The following is a 23,131-nucleotide window of genomic DNA, read 5'->3' on the forward strand; positions in this document are numbered from 1 at the left end:
AGGCAAACGACAATGAAAACACGATGATCCAAAACATATGGGATGCAGCAAAAGCAGTTCTAAGAGGGAAGTTTATACCTATACAAGCCTACCTCAAGAAACAAGAAACATCTCAGGTAAACAATCTAACCTTACACCTAAAGGAACTAGAGAAAGAAGAACAAACAAGATGCAAAGTTAGCAGAAGGAAAGAAATCATAAAGATCAGAGCAGAAATAAATGAAATAGAAACAAAAAAAAAACAATAGCAAAGATCAATAAAACTAAAAGCTGGTTCTTTGAGAAGATAAACAAAATTGATAAACCATTAGCCAGACTCATTAAGAAAAAGAGGGAGTGGACCCAAATCAATAAAATTAGAAATAAAAAAGGAGAAGTTACAACAGACACCGCAAAAATACAAAGCATCCTAAGAGACTACTACAAGCAACTCTATGCCAATAAAATGGACAACCTGGAAGAAATGGACAAATTCTTAGAAAGGTATAATCTTCCAAGACTGAACCAGGAAGAAACAGACAATATGAACAAACCAATCACAAGTAATAAAATTGAAACTGTGATTAAAAATCTTTCAACAAACAAAAGTCCAGGACCAGATGGCTTTACAGGTGAATTCTATCAAACATTTGGAGAAGAGCTAACACCCACCCTTCTCAAAATCTTCCCAAAAATTGCAGAGGAAGGAACACTCCCAAACTCATTCTATCAGGCCACCATCACCCTGATACCAAAACCAGGCAAAGATATTACGAAAACAGAAAATGACAGACCAATATCACTGATGAATATAGATGCAAGTATCCTCAATAAAATACTAGCAAACAGAATTCAACAACACATTAAAAGGTTTATACACCATGATCAAGTGGGATTTATCCCAGGGACGCCAGGATTCTTCAATATACGCAAATCAATCAGTGTGATACACCATACTAACAAATTGAAAAATAAAGGCCATATGATCAGCTCAATAGTGGAAAAAAGCTTTTGACAAAATTCAACACCCATTTATGATAAAAAAAATACTCTCCAGAAAGTGTGCATAGAGGGAACCTACCTCAACATAATGAAGGCTGTATATGACAAACTCACAGCAAACGTCATTCTCAATGGTGAAAAACTGAAAGCATTTCCTCTAAGATCAGGAACGAGACAAGGATGTCCACTCTCACCACTATTATTCAACATAGTTTTGGAAGTCCTAGCTATGGCAATCAGAGAAGAAAAAGAGATAAAAGGAATACAAATTGGAAAAGAAGAAGTAAAACTGTCACTGTTTGCAGATGATATGATACTATACATACAGAGTCCTAAAAATGCCACCAGGAAACTACTAGAGCTAATCAATGAATTTGGTAAAGTTGCAGGATACAAATTCAATGTACAGAAATCTCTTGCATTCCTATACACTAACAATGAAAGATCAGAAAGAGAAATTAAGAAAACAATTCCATTCACCATTGCAACAAGAAGAGTAAAATACCTAGGAATAAACCTACCTATGGAGGTAAAAGGCCTGTACTCAGAAAACTATAAGACACTGATGAAAGAAATCAAAGATGACACAAACAAATGGAGAGATATACCATGTTCTTGGATTGGAAGAATCAATATTGTGAAAATGACTATATTACCCAAAGCAATCTACAGATTCAATGCAATCCCTATCAAATTACCAATGGCTCTTTTTATAGAACTAGTACAAAAAATCTTAAAATTTTTATGGAGACCAAAAAGACCCCCGAATAGCCAAAGCAATTTTGAGGGAAAAGAACACAGCTCTAGGAATCAGACTACCTGACTTCAGAATATACTACAAAGCTCCAGTGATCAAGACGATATTGTACTGGCACAAAAACAGAAATATAGATCAATGGAACAGGGTAGAAAGCCCAGAGATAAACCCTCACACCTATAGTCAACTAATCTATGACAAAGGAGACAAGGATATACAATGTAGAAAAGACAGTGTCTTCAATAAGTGGTTCTGGGAAAACTGGACAGATACATGTAAAAGAATGAAATTAGAATACTCCCTAACACCATACAAAAAGATAAACTCAATATGGATTAAAGGCCTAAATATAAGACTGGACACTATGAGACTCTTAGGGGAAAACATAGGAAGAACACACTTTGACTTAAATCACAGCAAGGTTTTTTTGACCCACCTACTAGAGTAATGGAAATAAAAACAAAAATGGACAAATGGTACCTAATGAAACTTAAAAGTTTTTGCACATCAAAGGAAAACATAAACAAGACGAAAAGATAACCCTCCAAATGAGAGAAAATATTTGCAAACGAATCCATGGACAAAGGATAAATCTCCAAAATATTTAAACAGCCCATGCAGCTCAATATTAAAAAAAACAAACAATCCAATCAATAAATGGGCAGAAGATCTAAATAGATATTTCTCCAGAGAAGACATAAAGATGCCCAAGAAGCACATGAAAATCTGCTCAACATCACTAATTATTAGAGAAAGGCAAATCAAAACTACAATGAGGTATCAAATCACACAGATCAGAATGGGCATCATCAGAAAATCTACAAACAACATGTTCTTGAAAGGGTGTGGAGAAAAGGGAATGCTGTTGCACTGTTGGTGGCAATGTAAATTGATAGAGCCACGATGGAGAACAGTATAGAATTTCCTTAAAAAATGAAAAATAGAATTACCATATGACCCAGCAATCCCACTCCTGGGCATATACCCAGAGAAAACAATAATTCAAAATGACACATGCACCCCCATGTTCATTGCTGTACTATTTATAATAGCCATGTCATGGAAGCAACCTAAGTGTCTATCAACAGATGAATGGATATAGAAGATGTGGTATATACATACAATGGCATATTACTTAGCCATAATAAAGAACAAAATTGGCTCATTTGTAGAGACGTGGATGGACCTAGAGACTGTCATACAGAGTGAAATGTCAGAAAGAGAAAAACAAATATTGTGTATTAACACATATATGTGGAATCTAGAAAAATGATACAGATGAACTGGTTTGCAAGGCAGAAATAGAGACACAGATGTAGAGAACAAACGTATGGACAGCAAGTGGGGAAAGCTGGGGCTGGTGGTAGTGGGATTTATTGGGAGATTGGGATTGACATATATACACTAAAATGTATAAAATATATAACTACTAAAAATGTGTTGTATTAAAAAAATAAAATTCAAAAAAATAGATTTGGAAAGGAGCTTAGAGGTTATATAGTACAGTGTTTCTAAAACATGGACATACATCATAATGACCGAGGAATCTTGTTTAAAATAGAGATGTCCAGATAATAGTCTGTAGAAATATTGATTCAGTAGATTTGGGTTAAGTCTGAGAATCTGTATAGTTTAAAGCTAAAACAATCTAAATTCCTACCCATAATAAGGTCCTTTTGTATTGCATCCCTGACAAGTGAATTATTAATCCTGTTGAAAGCAAAAGTAATGTGTACCTCAAATGAGGGAAATTGTATTTTTTAACTAAAGAAACCCGTGTATGCAGTGCTATGCTAGATATCTCTAAGTCAATGGTCTAAATATGACAGATCTTCCCTATTTGAAGGTTTATTTTTTTATTAATATGGATTAGAATGCAAATTTACATAAATTTTAAAGAAAAAACTGCTAGAATTCAGAGACATTTATGCTAGTGGCAGTCTGGTTCAAGTTAAGCCCTCAGAACTCTCAGAGAATTTATTTACTCCCCTCTGCCTTTAGGTATACTTTAGTGGAAAAAATTGATTAGCATTGCTCAATGAGAAAAGATCCCACCTCTTTTCTCAAAGTCTATTTATTTTATTATAAGAAATTTAATGTGTTTGCCCTGCTTTAGTATGTAGAATAATTTAATTTTGCTCTGCTCACATGAGTGTTTCACTGAAGTTATCTTTAAGCTTACAAATTTTCAATATTTTGTCTTAGATACGGAAGTGTAGAAGCTATAGGACATCAATGTTAGAACATTATCAGTTGCTTTATGTCAATCAACATGATTGACTTGATATTGAGTTAGCACTATTTACTGAAGTCAAGTGTAGCCAAAAAAAGAGGGAAGGAAGACAGGAAATAATAAAGGAAGGGAGAAGAGAGGGAGGAAAGGAAGGAATAAGGGAGGGAAGGAAGGAATTGAGAGGAAAGAAAAAGTAGAAAAAGAAAAGGGAAAAAAAGAAAGCATTTCTGTTAACTAGGATTTGACAGGTATTGAGGTTCTAGTTAATTGATGTTTTCCTGGGTAAGAATTTTTAAGGGCACCCTTTCATACAGGTTAAAGAAAACAGGTCATTAATACCATTTTGCATTTCCATACTTTGTTCCATTAAAGAAAGCAAGAGACAACCGGCCAGAATGACTATATTGAGCCTATTGCTAGAGCTGATAAGGTGTGTGCTGCTTTTCTTAGATATGGCAAACAGGATCTTAGTGGCAACCCCTCCAGTCTTATAATCATATAATAATAAAAATTTACAATTAAAAATCACCTCTGAGTACCTAATCCCCTGTTTAATGCAGCAACCCTCTCCACAATATGCCTAACAATTGGCGATTTAATCCATTTAAACACTTTCATTGGTGGGGAATTTACTATCTCAAAAAAGAGAATTGTCTATTGTTTTACAGCTTTAATGGTCAGAATTTTCTTTCTTAATTTGTGTGAAATCATTCTCCTTTTAACTTCTACATATGGGTCTTATGTTTTACCTCTATATCTGTGTATTCTGTGGAACAGTAAGTTCATGAGTTGCTTCCGGGAACAAAAGGGGAGGTCTTGCAGTTAAACACATTTAGAGTGTGCTGTATTCTTCACCCCCAACTTTGGTGATTCAAAATAATCAGCATATTAAAGCCTCTGATAAATCATATTGTAAAGCCACCATTTTAATTTTGTTTAACCTAGAATTTCCCAACTTAATTTACTGTGGTGTCTTTTATTCTAGATATATGTATAACATATTTTGGAATTATAGTTACTTAAACCCACTTTGGGAAGCACAACTCCATAAAAACACAGAACAAATCCATTCTTTTGTCTATTTGATGGCTTTCAAACAAGAGTCATGATTTTGGAAAGTTACTTAACATTTTAACTAGACATTTCTCCCCCTTTATTACAGGATATATATCTAGTATTCTAGTAACATGGTTTTGAGCCAACTTTACCATCCCAGTTACTCTGCAGATGCACTCCAGTTTACCTACCTGCTTCTTAAAAGAAAAATGTCTATAGTTGCCTCTAACATCTTGAAAGGTAAATTATCTTGAAACTCAACTGAGTTCTTTCTTTCTACTGGTGTTCATTGGTATTATTGAGGGAGACTCCTATCTTAATTCTTAGTGAATCTGCTAATTTGGTCAATATATCTATTCATTCAACAAATATTTATTATGCCAGGAACTAATCTGGGAGCTTGGAATATATCAGTCAAAAAAATATATATCCTTGTCTTCATGGAACCTATGTTCTAGGAGAAGGAAGCAAACAATTAATAATAAACAAAATAAATTAATTATATATTATACTAGAAGGTGATAACGCTATGTAATAAAGAAAAAGAAGAGTGGAATATAAGTTATTGGTAGTATTGGGTGGTAATGGGGAGTATTGCAATTTAAAATAAGTTGATTAGGGTTGAAGGCTATATTTTTAAAAAACAAGGATTCAGAAAACAAGGATTCAGAGACGATGAAATATTTCCCCAGAGAACTGGGGAGAATATTCTCAGCAAAGGATACAAGCAGTGCAAAGACCCTAAGGTAGGAGAATGTCTGTTGTGTTCAAGCAATAGCAAGAAAGCAACTCTGGCTGGAATTGAGTAAGCAAGGCATAGTTGTAGAAAACATGGTTTAAAAGTAATGGAGGAGGGGGCTTCCCTGGTGGTTCAGTGGTTGAGAATCTGCCTACTAATGCAGGGAACATGGGTTCGAGCCCTGGTCTGGGAAGATCCCACATGCCATGGAGCAACTAGGCCCATGAGCCACAACTGCTGAGCCTGTGCGTCTGGAGCCTGTGCTCTGCAATAAGAAAGGCTGCGATAGTGAGAGGCCCACGCACCGCGATGAAGAGTGGCCCCCACTTGCCACAACTAGGGAAAGCCCTCCCACAGAAACGAAGACCCAACAGAGCAAAAATACATAAATTAATTAATAAACTCCTACCCCCAACATCTTCTTTAAAAAAAAGTAATGGAGGAAAAATAATAATAATAAAATAAAATAAAAGTAATGGAGGGGGTGTATAGGGGCAGCAGATCATGCAGGGCCTTGCAGCTGATTGGAAGGACATTAGCACTTTTCCTCAGTGAAATGAGAAACCAGTTCAGTGTTTTGAGAAGAGGAGTGATATGTTGTCAGTAAGCTATTATGTAGAAACGCCAAACAGGTAGTTGAATGTATGAGCCTGCAGTTCAAGAGAGTGATCATATCTAGATATATAAATCTGTGAGTGTTCAGCATAGAGATGATATTTAAATTCATGAGACAGGATGAGATCATGAAAGAAGTAAGTAGGGAGTGTACTTAAAGAGATGGTCGAAGGATGACCTCTGGGACATGGCAATATTTAAAGGTCTAGGAGAAGAGGAAGAACCATTAAATGGCAAGAGGAATCTTATATATTTATTCTATTATATTTTAATTATATATATATATATATATATATATATATATATATATATATATAGTCAATGCCTAGACGAAAAAAACATGGCCTCAGTCTGCTATTCAGAAAATGGTAAAAATATTATTTATACATAATTTGTGATGCTGACAATGTCTTCATGTCCTCTTATCCTTATCAAAACTTGCTCTCCAGTTTTTCTTGTGATAAACATGTGTATAAATATCAATGATAATTTAAACTATGATGTATCCTGGTAGATTGTCAATTTAAATGGGTTAGAACATCATATGCTATAGAAGTGAAATCCCTTTGGATGACTATCAGTAAACTTATGTGGAAGCATATTTTTGGTCCAGGAAATTTTCTTAAATGGTAACTACACCCCATATGTAAAATGTACAGTCTAGGTGATTGCATCTTATTTGGAAATAGAGTAAAATATTCATTTGGACTCCACTAATTTAGAATTTATGTTAAAACCCGAAAATTAGAATAACAAAGGTAAGTAATTTGTTGTATGGAGGCTTTGCCTGTACTATCACCACAGAAACCAGAACCAGCCACAAGAACAGCCAACCTAAGAAAAGACTATAAGCACAAAACAGTACACGTCTGATATCAGAGATCTAACTGAAGGCAGCCTCAGAAAGCAAGGTACTGTTAAACTATCAAATCCAAAATGATAGTGGAGAACAAGAACTGAATTAAAACAAAGAATAAGCAAAATTGGTCAGTCAAGAAAAAAATCAATGTAGAGGTAATTGTTTTCCTATGCTCTATGTGTGAAAATAGGCTTTATTAAGCAAACCACTAAGTATCTCTTAGCAAACCTTAGAGATACGAAGGCATCTCTCACATCCTTAAGAGAACAAAGTTACTTAAGCCCACATTTTGGACAAATAACTGACATTCCAACTACATGTTTATTCATTAAAGCAGCCTTCCTTATTGGCAATGATATATTGCCCCATTAATGTATTGTGTGTAAAACTATTTCTTTAAAAAACATCCTGTCATTCAAGCCTGCATTTCTCTCAAAATAGTTCAAATTAATTGAGGTGTTACTATAAATTCAACTTAGTCTTGGCTCAAGTAATGTATTCCTTTATCTTCTGAAGAGAGAAAAGGGCATAATTGTAGAAGAACAGAATTGAATCTCTCTTTGGAAACTAAATTCATTTCACACAGTTTGTTAATGATAGGAATGCAAATAACTGGCTACTAGATACTATTCTCCCTTGAAATAGATTTGTCTGTAATAGACATTGACAGTAAGGAAATGTAATACTGACTCTCAGCATCCTCTCTTATGTTGTCCCTATGGACAATTTACATCAAAGGAAAGAAAATTATTCTATAGATATTATAATTATCCAGAGGCTTTTTAATTTGGCCAGGAAGCAAAAGGTCCATAATTGTGATATCTTTGATTTAGACTCATGGTACATTTTCTTCTCATTTTCTCCTATCCTTTTTGAAATTCTTTTCAAAAAGATATAACTGCACATCATTTATTCCTTTTATAACACTGTTGTTTTCTTTGAAGAAATGTTGACTTAGCAAACTGTCTCACTATCTATATTTATTCATGCCTTAGTAATAGTTTTCACATGCTTGTCAGTTTGAAGGCATGATTAACATGGAAATAAAAGTTAAGACTGATTTACCTATTAGTAATTCTCCCCCCTCTATGCCAAAAATCACTTCAAATGAAACTACAAGATGAGCTAGTATACCAGAGCTTTGAAGAACTTATGAAATAAAGAAAGGGATGCTAGTTATTAAAGACAACAGCTGTCTTAAAGGTAAATACCTCAAACTCAAATGGCAGAAAATTCCAGACATTTAGTGAAGCTACAATCTGTACCACTTGAGCCAAATCAGCTGACTGTTTAGAAAGGTTGCTCACCGCAGCCCCAAATTATAAGAATAATGTAATATTATCCCAGCTCTCCTGTAAATTGACATTATATTGGGACTTTGATTCAAGGTAAGCAGAGAGTTTTACTTCAGGACTTATAGTCCTGGGCATTTGGGAGGGGCATCATAAGAATGAAAACAAAAAGAATATTTCTCCTGGAAAACACTGTTAGTTCTCCGTGTTAATTTTAAATGCACTGATGTGTGCCTCAGTCAATAGTATAGACATAGAAATCTCAGTCACCACAACACCATAATGTTTCATATAAAACAACAAAGTAAATTTTTGGAATATCTCCAAACATTTTCTCAAAGTATTTGACCAGTCTTCTTAGAAAGAAATAGTAAAATGTCTTATTTTCATTTTAAGTCAAAAATTGCTTTAGAATATACTTCTTAGGGAAATGAGACTCCATGCATAGGTAGAGTCAATAGAAGTTGTTTTCCTGGCTAGCCCTTAAGGAGAGTTCTACAGACTGTCAATGGTAAGCTAAAGCCAAATCATGACAACACCAGGAAATGAAATCACTGCAAGTTAACAGCAATGAGAGTTGAAATCCTAGACCTGCAATCCAATCAGCAGCCGTTATACGACTGTACTTTCCCACTATTTTCAACTGAGATTCTGCTTAGAGTAAACCATAAAGATATTAGGGTAGCAGTAGTTAGAGTAAGAAAAAGACCTTTTATATAGTTAAAAAGCAGGGCTTTTAACCAAGCAAAATCTTGGTAGACTATACACTAAAATAGATATTTTGGCAGGGTCAAGTTAGGTGTCTGAAACTAGGTGTCCTAGAAATAAATATAGCAGGATCAGCTCAGTTTATTTGTAGGTAAAAAAAGAAGTATTTTTTTCTCCAAGTCTTTCTTTAGGCATTCTAAATATAGAGCCACATTCAATTCTAGTTATCCTTTCCAGTTCAATTTGGTCACCCACTTGCCCAGTCAGAAGTTGGAGTATCAACATCACTCTTAATTGTTAAATAACCAAGATTTTAAACTCTGAAATTCCTCCTCTGACCTTCATTTACATTTGATCTGTCAAGTATTTATTGAGCACCTAGTCATAAGTACTAATATGAAGATTTCTTAAATATTTCCTTTCTTCTTCAAGATTATCATAATCTACTGTGTATTGAACACACAAACACATATAACTACACCACAAACTCGACTGCAATAAGTATTATCTCTAAACAGCTCTCCCTCTTCCTTACTCCTAAATTTCTTCTTTGCCATCATTACTACCTCATGTGCCTCTACCTCTCCATATTCTTGGGAGGACTATACTGTATTGTTTCCAGGGTAGGCTCTGAAATCAGACTTCTCCATTTTGAAGTTTGGCTGCATCATATGCTAGATACTTAACTTTAGACAAGTGCCTTGCTCTACCTTACATTCTTAATCTGTAAAGTGGTGGTATCTATATTGTAAAGTTTCTGTGTGATAATACTTGTAAAACACTTAGAAAGATGTTTGGTACATAGAAAGCGTTCAATAAATGTTAGTTATTATCACCATTACTCTTCAAAGGCTGTCTTCCCTTGCATCCCTTACACCCCTCAATATAACACAGCTATTTACTGGGACTCTGAGTTGCAACTTAAAATCCCTCACACCCTTCAACTACATCTTTCAATTCCCCAAATATAAGTTCTATTATTTGATTTCTCCATTACTCTCTTGCACTATAAATACTCTCTTGCATTATGAATACTCTCTTGCACTATAAATATTGTGAGAAAAATATCAGGAAAATCTTTCTTATTGCCTTTCTACCTCTTCTGCATTGCTATCTGGGCTTTGGTGGCCTCCCTGTCTATAATGGGCAGTCTCTCCTCGCCATGTCTGTAAATCTTCATCCAAAAGCTTAACTTCCACCAAAATGCCATTCCTGCCCATGCTAACTCACTCTGATCCCTCACTTCACTAACATCCAGTGGTATTTCTGTCTGTACCCATCAATTCTCAATTATTTACTGCTTTACGCTTTATATAATCTACAATATATTATAGCTCCTCAAAATTGTTAAATAGAGGACTTCTCTAGGTACATGCCTTTAAGAACAGGAATTAATAAATTGCAAGATCTTGTTTCACTCTTTATGGAACCAATATTCTAATAAAAACCATGAATGTGAATTTAGAGAAGCCAAATTTCAGCAAGACAATCATTAATCAATTATCAAGTATTATTTGAACTTAGCATTGTATTAGATAGTACATCATACACATAAGCATAACACTAGGCATCTACCCTAAAGTAACTTAAAATTTCATTGGAGAAATAAGACTCCATGAAAGGGGATAAGATTTACTATGAATCTTGAGGAACATAAATATTTTGCAAAGGCAAAGAGAAGAAAGAACAGTGTTTTAGGCAGAGTAACTATCATGTACTAAGCATTGAGAGAGAGGAAAATGAATTTAAAAACATATATAAATACAAATTCTCTGCTATTATTTTGGATTTCAGGACATATTACACACTTCTTGTGGGGAAACAAATTGGTACACATGTTAGGTGGGACAGTTGGGCACTATGTAGCAAGATCCTTAAAGTATACATTTACTAGGACTTTTTATGAAAAAAGAATTAGTAACATGCACAAAACCTTGTACACTTCTATGATTTTGCTTCCTCTCTTGTCTCCTCCACAACTCGCAAGATCTATTGGTTCTACTATATGTATATGAGTATAATGTGTACATATAATTTACATATCATATATTAAAATTATTTTTTCCCTTCTCCATTGTCACTCTCTAGTCCAAGCCACCATATCATTTACCCTAGAGCATTCTAATAATCTTCTAACAGGTGTCTCCACTTTTTTCTATCTTCAACCAATTCACTACAGTATAGCAGGAGAAATCTTTTTGCTATCTAAGTCAGATTATTTTTCTCTTCTTATTAAAACTCTTCAATGGCTTTTGTTTTCTTATTAAAACTCTTCAATGGCTTTTGTTTTCTTATTAAAACTCTTCAATGGTTTGTTTATTGCAGTAGGAAAAAAATGCAAACTCTTGACCATGGCTTATAAAAAAAAAACCCTCTTGATCTAGCTTTTGCTTACCTTGTGAATTTTATTTCAGCCAACTTTCCCCACAATTACCTAAGCTCTAGCCATACTGTATGTCTTTGAGTCTCTCAGACCTAAAATCTCTTTACCACCTTAAGGTTTTCACATATTGCTGCTTTTTTCTTGCAACGCTATTCTCTACACACCAACCACTGTGTCCCCACTCCTCCCTGAAACACACAAAGACACACACACACAGACACACAGACACACACACACACACACACACACACACACATTGTTCCCATGTCTGACTCCTTCTCATCATTCAAGTCTAGGTGTAAATATTACCTCCTAAGTGCTTTCTCCAACTACCTTAGCTAAAGTAGTCTTACTGCCACTCCTTTGGTCTCTATAATTCTGTTCATTTTCTTCATAAGACTCATTACATTTTTAAATTATACACTTATTTCTTTATTTAGTTATTGTCTATCTCTTCACTAGATTATGCATTCCCTGCACCAGGGAACTTGCCTGATTTGTTCACCAATGTTTACCCCTTCCTTGTACAGTGGCTTATACATAGTAAGCACTTAATAAACACTTGTTGCATGAAATAATATACAAGAACATTTATTGTAGCATTTATAATATAAGAAATAGAAACAAACAAAATTCCCAATGATAAGGTAACTCTTTAATGAATTATGCTAGAAATATATGGTAGAATATATGCAGCTCTTAAAGATTATGTTGCAAAGATTAATAATGACATTGGACACAAATCATTACATGCGATTTAATTTTCAAAAAAGATACAAAACTATTAATATATGGTATGATATCCAGATTTTTTAAATAAAATAAACATGTATATAGTGAAACACTCAACAGATATACAAGATATTAACATTGGTTATCTTTATATTTTGAGCTTATGGATGATATTTATTTTCCAATTCTTGATAATTTTCCATATTTTACAAGTACAAAATAATTATTTAAAATTCAAATACCAGAGTTTCAACAACAAAATTTAAACAGATAAGAATTTATTTAAAATGCAAAAGCTATTTAACATTTTGAGAGGATTTGTGACGATAAATTAAGGTTGAATTTAAGATCAGTTCAAATTGGTTTATACCTAAACAATTGTACATTCCCTAACTGTATAATCAAAGTATAGGATAGTTTATTTTTATATTATGGTGAAGCATAGAGAGTATATCCAGGTATGAAAGAGCCAACATCATTGTCAATTAAATTTTCTATATATATAAAACATTTTTTCTGGTCTACAAATTCTATTTTTACCTAGAGTAATGTCAGCCTAAAATATCACACACACAGCTTTCTAATATGTCCCTATGAGGTAATGTGAAAATATCATCAGGAAGCCACCTCCAACTTTATAACATGAAGCACTGGCAAAGGGCACACCACACACAAACAGAAATCCCCCAGCCAGACCAAAACCAACACCTTATATAATAAAGATTGTCCAGAAGCCTCTGTACACTGGAGAGTAAGAAGGAAAATGGATATGTTAGAAGTTGTCTATAAATTAGTATTAAACCTTGAAACCAATCTATCATTTGTGATATACATTGTTTATTTGGTTTTCCAGCTTTACAGCTATTTGTATAAGTGTCTGAGAGACTTCCATTCTTCACCTAACTTTTCCTTATACATCTTTGAAAACACAATTTAGATAAATAATCCTTACTAGAAGTCTTCCCTTACTAGTATAGTATGGGTTAGAGGCTCCTTCAATATTCTATCATAGCATCCTTTGTTTAGCTTTATAAAGAAATTGATCACACTAGACTGTTATCTGTTTTCTTTTCTATATCCTCCAATAGGCTTGGAGTTACTTGAGGGCAAACATTATTTTTTATTCATTCCCAGTACCTACAAATGGCTAGCATATAGTAGGCCTCAAGAGATATTTGCTTCATTGAATCATATGCATTCATTAAGCTTCAATTCTAAAAGGACCAACAGAATATTTTTCCAACTTTAGCATGCTTCCTGGCTTTAAGTTATCTGACTATGAGCATTCTCAAAAACTTGTGACAGATTTCCCACATGTGAACTAAACCATAAAGTAGAACCCCAAATTGAGCAGTTAAAAAGAAATATTCCTGACTCCTAATCCTTTATCCATGCCTTGTGCCTCTTTCCCTTCCCACACACAATTTACCAGCATCTGCCAGTATCTGTATAACTTAAACCCATGCTGTTCTTTCTAACAACCTATCCCTCTCCTGACAGGCAATTGTTCCTTTCCTTCTACCAACCTTTCTGAGTGATTGTGTTCCTGTGCAGGAGGTATATGTGAGCAGACTAAACTTCCCTCACAAGTACTTCATATATGTTAAGTGTATTCTAAAAATGCAAAATGAGCTATCCTTATTTTCCCAAAACTCCAAAGTAAAGGACTGTGGAGCTCAGGATTGCATATATTTTACCCTTGCTAGGAGAGTCCTTATGTATCTTCTGAGAAAGAAATTCTACATGATTATTCCTAATATATACTAACTGCAGTGTAATACTGAAAGCAATTATCTGAATTGTAAAATGGATCAATTAATGATTTCCTTTGATGGATCTGGGTCATTCAGAAAAATAAGTGAAATGTGGAGTTTAATTTTCCAGAAAGTCTTTCAATTCTTTAAACAAAGAATGTAAGCACTTTTTAACTATAATTTTTAAAACATATTCTTCTGTCTTATTGCTTTCAGTGTTTTACCCCAGAACTGAAACAACTTTCAGATACTCTCTTTTATCTTTACAAGTCCTAGTAACTGGGAGCTTTGAAGTGTGTTTTAAATCAAGAGCCATCAGCCTGAGAAGCTACCTTGGGGCAGATCAGGGAGTGGAACTAACATGTGAAAACTGACAATAATTACTCTATCTTGCAGTTATGTAGAACCTTTAACCTCTTTCAAGGAATTTGCACAGTCTAGCCTCCACTATTTTTGAAAGAAGTGCTTTGAAGTTCCTGGTATTATGGAACATAGGTTCATATTAAAGGCTGTAGTTAGCTATTTGCTTGATTGTAAGTGACAACGACATCTTCATTTTAAAGTATGCAGCTATCCCTACAGCAGAAATAGCATCAGCACAGAAAGAAGCAGCGCTCTCCTCAAACACTGTAACTAAGAAATTAATATCCCTTTTGTCAATCTTCCATTAAAGGCAGTGTTAAACCCTAAGAAAAAGGTCAACATATTTGTTTATTCACCTCCCTAAGGTTCCCAGAATGAAAGACAATTTAAAATTCATCACTTAAAATGAAACAAACATCCAATCATTTCAAATATCAGTTCCAGTAAAAGAACACCATGTAAGAGCAAATACTATGTAAAATTCCTTGTGTATGAGGATATAATGCCCATACAAATATTATTTACATGTGTTGCTTTTATTGGTGACCATGATGCCTTTTGTGAATTTTTTGACATGCCCCCGAAAGTACAATTTTCTCCAAGCTAAGAAACCTGTGGTAATTTACTTAGCTTTTCTCAGTCTCAGAACTAAAAGGGGACAATAATAACTCAGGGTAATGGTGATGATGGAATGATAAGTTTTATGTAAGAACATAGAGTGTTTAACAAATGATAGCTTATTATTTATTATTATTTCAGTATTAATACCTTTTTATGGCATTTCCTTTGGAGCTTAAAACCATAAAGTTTCCAAAAAAAAAATTGAACCAAACTGCCCCTTGTATTTTTCTTTAGCTTAGGTTGTTTAAGAAATGGAACAGTGGAAAGAACACTTTGCTAGGAGTAGTAGATCTGCATGCTTGTATTGGTTCTGACCTGTACTTGCCTTGTGGCCCAGAGCAAATCCCTTCATACCAGTGTGCCTCATTTCCTACCTCTGGTCAAATGTAGATAATAAACCTTGTTTATCCTTACACACAGGACAAAGCAAGCCATTTTGTTGTAAGTGGTTTCATGGTCATTTTTTCAGCCTGGGGATTAAATGCATTTACACATGTATCATTTAACCTGGTGCCTGGCCAACAGTAAGTGCTCAATAAGTATTAACTGCCATCATCTTCTTTGACTGAGAATTGCATTTTTATCTGGAATGTGGACATTTTTGATGCAACCATAAAATTTCCATACCAAAATGTAAAATTTTTATATTTTTATTACCAAATAATGTATGAAATAACTCATCCATAACCTCACCCCACCATCACCTCTCAATCCTCAGATAGAACGATGGAATTAGAAGAAAGGTGATGAGGTTAACCTCAGGAATGGAGTGATATTCAAATAGCAAATATGTATGTTTTGAATATTACTCAGAAAAATTTTAGATGACTTGTGTTACTTGTATTTTAGCCTATGCAATAGTTTCCTATACAAAAACTTGTTTGTATTTTAGTCCATGTAATAATGCCTTGGTCAAGAGAGTATGTTCAACTGCCCCCAAAATGTCCATGAAAATGTCCATATTGAAGTCCCATGTACCAGAGAGCTCCTTTGAGATCTTTTGTGATGGTAAAATAAGGTAATACATGTGAAAGTGCTTTGTTATATATTGTTAGTGGTGGATTAGTTGTCTTATGTGCTTCTTGACTGCTCTTTAGTTTGTTTACAATCCAATGTAACTATAGTAATTGTGGGTGAAATAATGTGATGTTTGGATTTGATTTAAAATGCTTCCCCCAAAGAGGGGGAAAGGAATAAATGAAAAAAGACTGGCAAAATGCTGATAATTTTTACAGCTGAGTGCTGGTTTTATGTGGCTTTATAATGTTATTTAGTATGCAAGTCTATTTATTATTGTGTATGTTAAAATATTTCTAAATTAAGGGTTTAAAGAAATCAAATGTAATACATTCCAGATAAGAAGATGATTCCACCTAACCTCCAGTGCTAGGGAATGGAAATGGAATATGTTTCTGAATTTTGCTGGCATGGATTTGCATGGAAACCTTTGAATTCTCTTGCTTAGTTCTATCTTGTATCAGTGTAGTGTAATGATCAAGATTACAGGTTTTGAAATTAAAAAATACTTGATTCTTATTTCGGGTTCTACAACTTCTAATCTCTCTGAGAATAAGTTTCCTCATCTGTAATATGGGGCTAATAATACCTAGCTTATAGATTCATGTTAGAAGGAAATTAGATTCATCTTCATGCTTAGTATCTAGCAGATTTTCAAATTTTGTTTCCTTTCCCTTTTCATTTTATTAGCATCCAGTGTCACATAATGTGGTTGGGTAAAATCTACTCTGTAGCTGTAGTATATAAGAAGAGATTACCAATTCAGATCAAAATCTAGCATAAAACATTGATATCATTAATACTAATTTTTTGTTAAGTATATATCTTGGCCATATACATCAAGAATCCTGGAGATATGTTTCAAAACTCACCTGTAGTTGCATCAAAGGAAGGATGTGGGAAAGCTCCAAGAGTAATTGACACAGGAAAGAGATATCCAGGAATACAGCACTTGGGATGAAGCTGGTTCACTGCAAAAAAGCAAGTATAACTTATTTTGAATTTGAACACCTAGAAAATTAAACTGATTATTTATGCAACAGACAAGTTAATGAAATATTGTAATCAAGGACAATGAATAATGAGATGAAAATATCTTGTAGATAAATTGGTGGGGCACAGAGGAGGGGAAATAACTTGCTCAAAGGTCACATACAAAAACGTGAGAACCAGAATCCATGTATATGAACTATAATTCAATGCCTTTTTCAATATCCCTGTCTCCTTTGATATTTTTCTGCACCTTTAACTTATTCAGCATGTATTATATATCAAAAATAAGTAAGGTAGATACTGTGGAGAATATTTAGTCTCCAGCTTCAAAGAGATTACAATCAAATGGTGGAAATAAACACACATGTCCAGGAAATATAATTAACTGTACTCTGTTTCAAGGGATGTAAAATATGCTAAAGATATTCATCTAGGTGACTAAGCGGAGAAAGATTAATACTAACTGAGAAGTACCAAGGAGGCATTATAAAAATTATAGAATTTGACTTTGGCTTTGAAGTATGAGTATAGGTTTATCAAGTGAGAGTAGGATGAAGAACATTTTAGATAGAAAATAAGGCACAGGCAGAGGCCGTGATATATGAAAGTAAAAGGCATATATGGGACAAGAACCTAGATTTCAGCAATGGAAGAGAAGTAAGGAGATTTCCACTTTCCAAAAAGTTCATAGAGTGTTATAGGGAAAAACCATAGCTACCTGTTTGTCAATAATGCACAGTGGTACCATTCTCATTTTATTTTCCAACTAAGAAACAAACCAAATTAACAGGAGTGTGAGACACAACCTTAAAAATTATAATATATAACAATATGACATAGGCCAAATCATCTGGAAGTAAGTTAACTGCATGGATGTCAGGTGCTTGTAGTTATGGTAACCAATATATTGGATGACAGAATCAGAATGAAAAAAGATCTCAAAAATGCTTTGAACCTAGCACAGTGAAATTTAACACGTATAAATATAAAGTCTTATATTTAATCTCAAAATGTCATTTGCACCCTACAGAATGGGAAACACATAGATAAACAGAAAATAATGCAAAAAATAAAATAAGTCAATGGATTGACTGTAAAATAAATATAAGTTAATTGTGTTTTAGGCATTCCAAAATGGTAATGCCATTTTATGCTGCATGAAAAAAGAGAGTGTATTAAAAAAAGTAATATGCATCTGGAGTACTATGTTAATGGTAGATGCTTCACTTTAAGAGGGTCATGAGCAAATTAGAGCTCACACAATGACAAGTGACTAAACTGGTGACAATAAGAAATTACATCCTGTTAGAAACAACAGAATGAAAGGAGGATATTTGAGCACAGAAATATGTGGCAAAAGTGAGGATGAGAAGGTACAAATGATAATGCTAAAGAGTCACTTGAGGAGCTATCATAGAGGTGTTCGGCTTAAGGAACAGAGGGAATGTTACCCAAAGTTTCTGCCCTAATTTACATTGCCTTTAGTAGTGTATTAAGGTTCCAATTTCTCTACATCCTCCCTAACACTTGTTACCTTTTCTCTATAGTCATCTTAGTGGGTGTGAAATTGTATTACACTGTGATTTTGATATTCATTTCCCAGATTGTTAATGATGTTGAGCATATTTTATGTCCTTATTATCCATTTGTATATCCTCTTTGGAAAAATATATATTCATTGTTTTAAAAAATTTAATTGGGTTATTTGTCTTTTCATTATTGAATTTTAAGGTTTCTTTGATTATTCTGGATACAAGTCCCTTGTGAGATACATAATTTGTAAATATTTTCTGCCATTATGTTAATTATCTTTTCATTTGCAACACAAAATATCAAAATTTAATTGAAGCTCAAGTTATCTATTTTTTGACTCGTATATATATATATATATATATATATATATATGTCTTTTCTCTTATAGGTTATTGCAAATTATTGAGTATAGTTCCCTGTGCTATACAGTACGCCCTTATTGGTTATCTATTTTATATATAGTAGTGTGTATATTTTAATTCCAAACTCATAATTTATCACTCCTCTCCCCTCCTTTCCCTTTTGGTAAGAATACATTTGTTTTCTATGTCTGGGGGTCTGTTTCTATTTTGTATATAATTTCATTTGTATCTTTTATTTAGATTCCATAAATAAGTGATATCATATGATATTTATTTTTCTCTGTCTAGCTTACTTCACTTAGTATCTCTAGGTCCATCCATGTGGATAGCCCCCTTCTAGGAAATCCATCAGCGGGTGCTGGGACATATCCCACTATCCCAGGAGGACATGGATAGCTCTCCCCAATAGGAAATACACCCAGAGGAGGGGCTGAAACCACAGCTGAGCCCCAAGGGCCATGTGACTAAGGAAGAAGAGCTGAAATCTCTCCTTGCATCTGCGTTAAATGTCCATCAACGGAGGAATGGATAAAGAAGATGAAGTACATATATACAAGGGAATTTTACTCAGCCATAAAAAAGAACAAAATAATGCCATTTACAGCAACATGGATGGACCTAGAGATTATCATACTGAATGAAGTAAGTCAGACACAGAAAGACAAATATCATATGATATCACTTATATGTGGAATCTAAAAATAAAGGGTACAAATGAACTTATTTACAAAACAAAAGTAGAGTCACAGATGTAGAAAACAAACTTATGGTTATCAGGGGATAAGGGTGGGAGGGATAAACTGGGAGAATTGGATTGACATATATACACTACTATATATAAAATAGATAACTAATAAGAACCTTCTGCATAACACAGGGAACTCTACTCAATACTCTGTAATGGCCTATTATGGGAAAAGAATCTAAAAAAAGAATGGCTATATGTATATGTATTGATATAACTGATTCACTTTGCTGTACACCTGAAACTAACACAACATTGTAAATCAAGTATACTCCAATATTTTTTTTAAAGGCACTTTAAAAAATAGCAATAAATTTACCTCTAGCAGTATCCCACAATTTAGGACATACTGTGTCTTCATTTTCATTCATCACAAAGTAATTTCTTCTTTAACCAATTGGTCATTAAGATGTATGCTGTTGGGGGCATCCCTGGTGGCACAGTGGTTGAGAGTCCACCTGCTGATGCAGGGGACACGGGTTTGTGCCCCGGTCCAGGAAGAGCCCACATGCCGCGGAGTGGCTAGGCCCGTGAGCCATGGCCGCTGAGCCTGCGCGTCCGGAGCCTGTGCTCTGCAACGGGAGAGGCCACAACAGTGAGAGGCCCATATATCACAAAAAAAAAAAAAAAGTATGTTGTTGGGAGATCCCTGGTTGCCTCGTGGTTAGGATTCTAGGCTTTCACTGTCGTGGCTCAGGTTCAATACCTTGTTGGGGAATTGACATCCCGAAAGCTGTGTGGTGTGGCCAGAAAAAAAAAATGTGTGTTGTTTAATTTCCACATATTTGTAGTTTTCCAAATTTGGTTTTGCTATATATTTGTTATCTCATTCAATTTTGTTTGGGAAAAGTACTTAGTATGATTTTAATCCTTTTAACATTTTTGAGGATTGTATGACCTAGCATATGGTCTATACTGGAGAATGTTCCATTTGCACTTTAGAAAAATGTGTATTCTGCTGTTGTTGGGTGGAATATTCTGCAGATGTCTGCTTAATCTAGTTAGTTTATGGTGTTAGTCAAGTGGTCTTTCTCCTCATTGATATTCTGCCTCACTGTTCTAGCCATTATTGAAAGTGGGTTACTGAAGTTTCTATTACTGTTGAATATAACACTTCTCTCTTCCATTCTGTGTTTGCCTCATGTATTTTGAGACTCCGTCATTATATGCCTGTATGTTTGTTTTTTTTAAATAAATTTATTTATTTATTTCTGGCTGCATTGGGTCTTCGTTGCTGTGCACAGGCTTTCTCTAGCTGCAGTGAACAGGGGCTACTCTTCGATGCAGTGCACGGGCTTCTCATTGCAGTGGCTTCTCTTGTGAAGCACAGGCTCTAGGCAGATGGGCTTAAGTAGTTGTGACACACGGGCTCAGTAATTGTGGCACACGGGCTTACTTGCTCTGTGGCATGTAGGATCTTCCCAGACCAGGGATCAAACCCATGTCCCCTGCATTGGCATGCAGATTCTTAACCATTGTGTCACCAGGGAAACCCTGCATACATGTTTAAAATTGTTATACATTCCTGGTAGATGGACTCTTTTATCATTATGAAATATCTGTCTTTATCTCTAGTAAAAAAAAATTGTCTCATTTGCTTGATATTAGTATAGCAACTCTGACCCTTTTATGGTTGTTTTTGCCTAGTACACCACTTTCCATCCTTTTTCTTTCAACATATTTGTTTCTGAATCTAAAGTTTGTTTCCTGTAGACAACATGTAGTTGGATGCTCTTTATATAACCCTGTTGTTTATTATATTTATTAAATTTGTATTTAATGTTATCATTGGTATTACTGGGTTTATATCTGCCTTTTGCTTTTTTTAACATTTTTATTGGAGTATAATTGCTTTACAATGGTGTGTTAGTTTCTGCTTTATAACAAAGTGAATCAACTATACATATACCTATATCTCCATCTCTCCTCCCTCTTGCATCTCTCTCCCACCCTCCCTATCCCACCCCTCTAGGTGGTCACAAAGCACTGAGCTGATCTCCCTGTGCTATGTGGCATTTGCTTTTAATTTTTTATATAACTTATGTCTTTTCCATTCCTCTATTTCTCCTTTATTGTCTTTTTTGTATTAAGTGGATATTTTCTTGTCTAACATTTATATCCCTTCAGTAGTTTTTAACCTTTTTTTTTTAGTTATTTCCTTAGTGGCTGCTCTGGGCATACAATTTACATTCAATTTATTGAAATATACTTCAAATTTATACTGACTTAGTTGCAGTAATATATAGAAAATTTAATTCTATATATCCCTATTTTCTCTCCAAATTTGTTGTCCATTACACACACACACATGCACACACACACACACACACACCTATATATGTATATATATACGTATGTATATATATATATATATATAATATATATATAGTGAGAGAGAAAGAGAGATATGGGCAGGAAAGGCAGAGACACAGTCTTGCCAAAAACCTGAACACCCATGTGGTGACATATAATAGGGAAATATTTTTACCAGTCTGGTGCTTCTCCTGGAAGAGGGAGGTGTTTGTGCTCCACATCAAACAACCCCAACCTCTGGGTTCTACACAAGAGAGATGAGCCCCCAAAATATCTGGCTTAGAAAACTAATGGGACTGATGTCCATCAGACCCAAAATACTCTAAGAAATGGAGATTCTCCTTTTTAAGGGCTTACATGTAGTCTCACTCACCCTGAGACCTAGCAAAAAAACAGCAGTTTGAAAAGTGTCTGACTATATGTAAAGGAGACTCATTTGCAATCTAAAGGCATCTACTGGAGGAGCAGGGTATAGTTGAAACTCTCCCTAAAGATGGACTACTGATTGATGCCATTATTGTACTCCCCATCTACCCTACTAACATGGGGGGGGGTGAGCTGTGTTTCTTCATAACAAGAAATCATAAAAAGTAAAAATCTCACTGAAAAGGGAAATATAGAGTAAAAATAGTGAATTAATCACTTATATAGCTACTATTAAGGTTAAAAGAAAAATGTTATAAAGTTAATTAAAATTACAGTAATCTGTTAAGGGATACATAAAATAAAAAAGATGTAAAATATGACATCAAAACCATAAAATGTGCTAGGGGGAGTAAAATGTCGAATTTTACATTTTGTCCAAATTAAAGTTGCTATCAACATAAAATATATATATAAAGAGTAATATATGTGAACTTCACAGTAACCACAATGCAAAAACTTATAGCAAATACACAAAGAAAAAGAGAAAGGAATAGAAACATAACAGTAAAGAAAGTCATCAAACCATGAGGGAAGAGAACAAGAGAAGATGGCAGAAGCCAAGAAGTATAAAAAGAACCATAAAACAATGGCAAAGTGGCATTAAGAACATACTTATTGATAAGTACTTTAAATATAAATGGGCTATATT

The 23,131-nt window shown here is 34.3% G+C and overlaps 1 pseudogene; it reads right to left on the bottom strand.

The window, feature by feature from the left end:
- The window catches only part of LOC149744258 (transmembrane protein 182-like), a 67,376-nt pseudogene that overhangs the window by 21,903 nt on the left and 22,342 nt on the right, over window positions 1-23,131 (bottom strand).

This window comes from Delphinapterus leucas, chromosome X (genome assembly GCF_059928025.1).
Source record: "Delphinapterus leucas isolate spDelLeu-1000000601 "Yukka" chromosome X, BTC_Dleu_Yukka2, whole genome shotgun sequence".
Taxonomy (NCBI): Eukaryota; Metazoa; Chordata; class Mammalia; order Artiodactyla; family Monodontidae; genus Delphinapterus; species Delphinapterus leucas.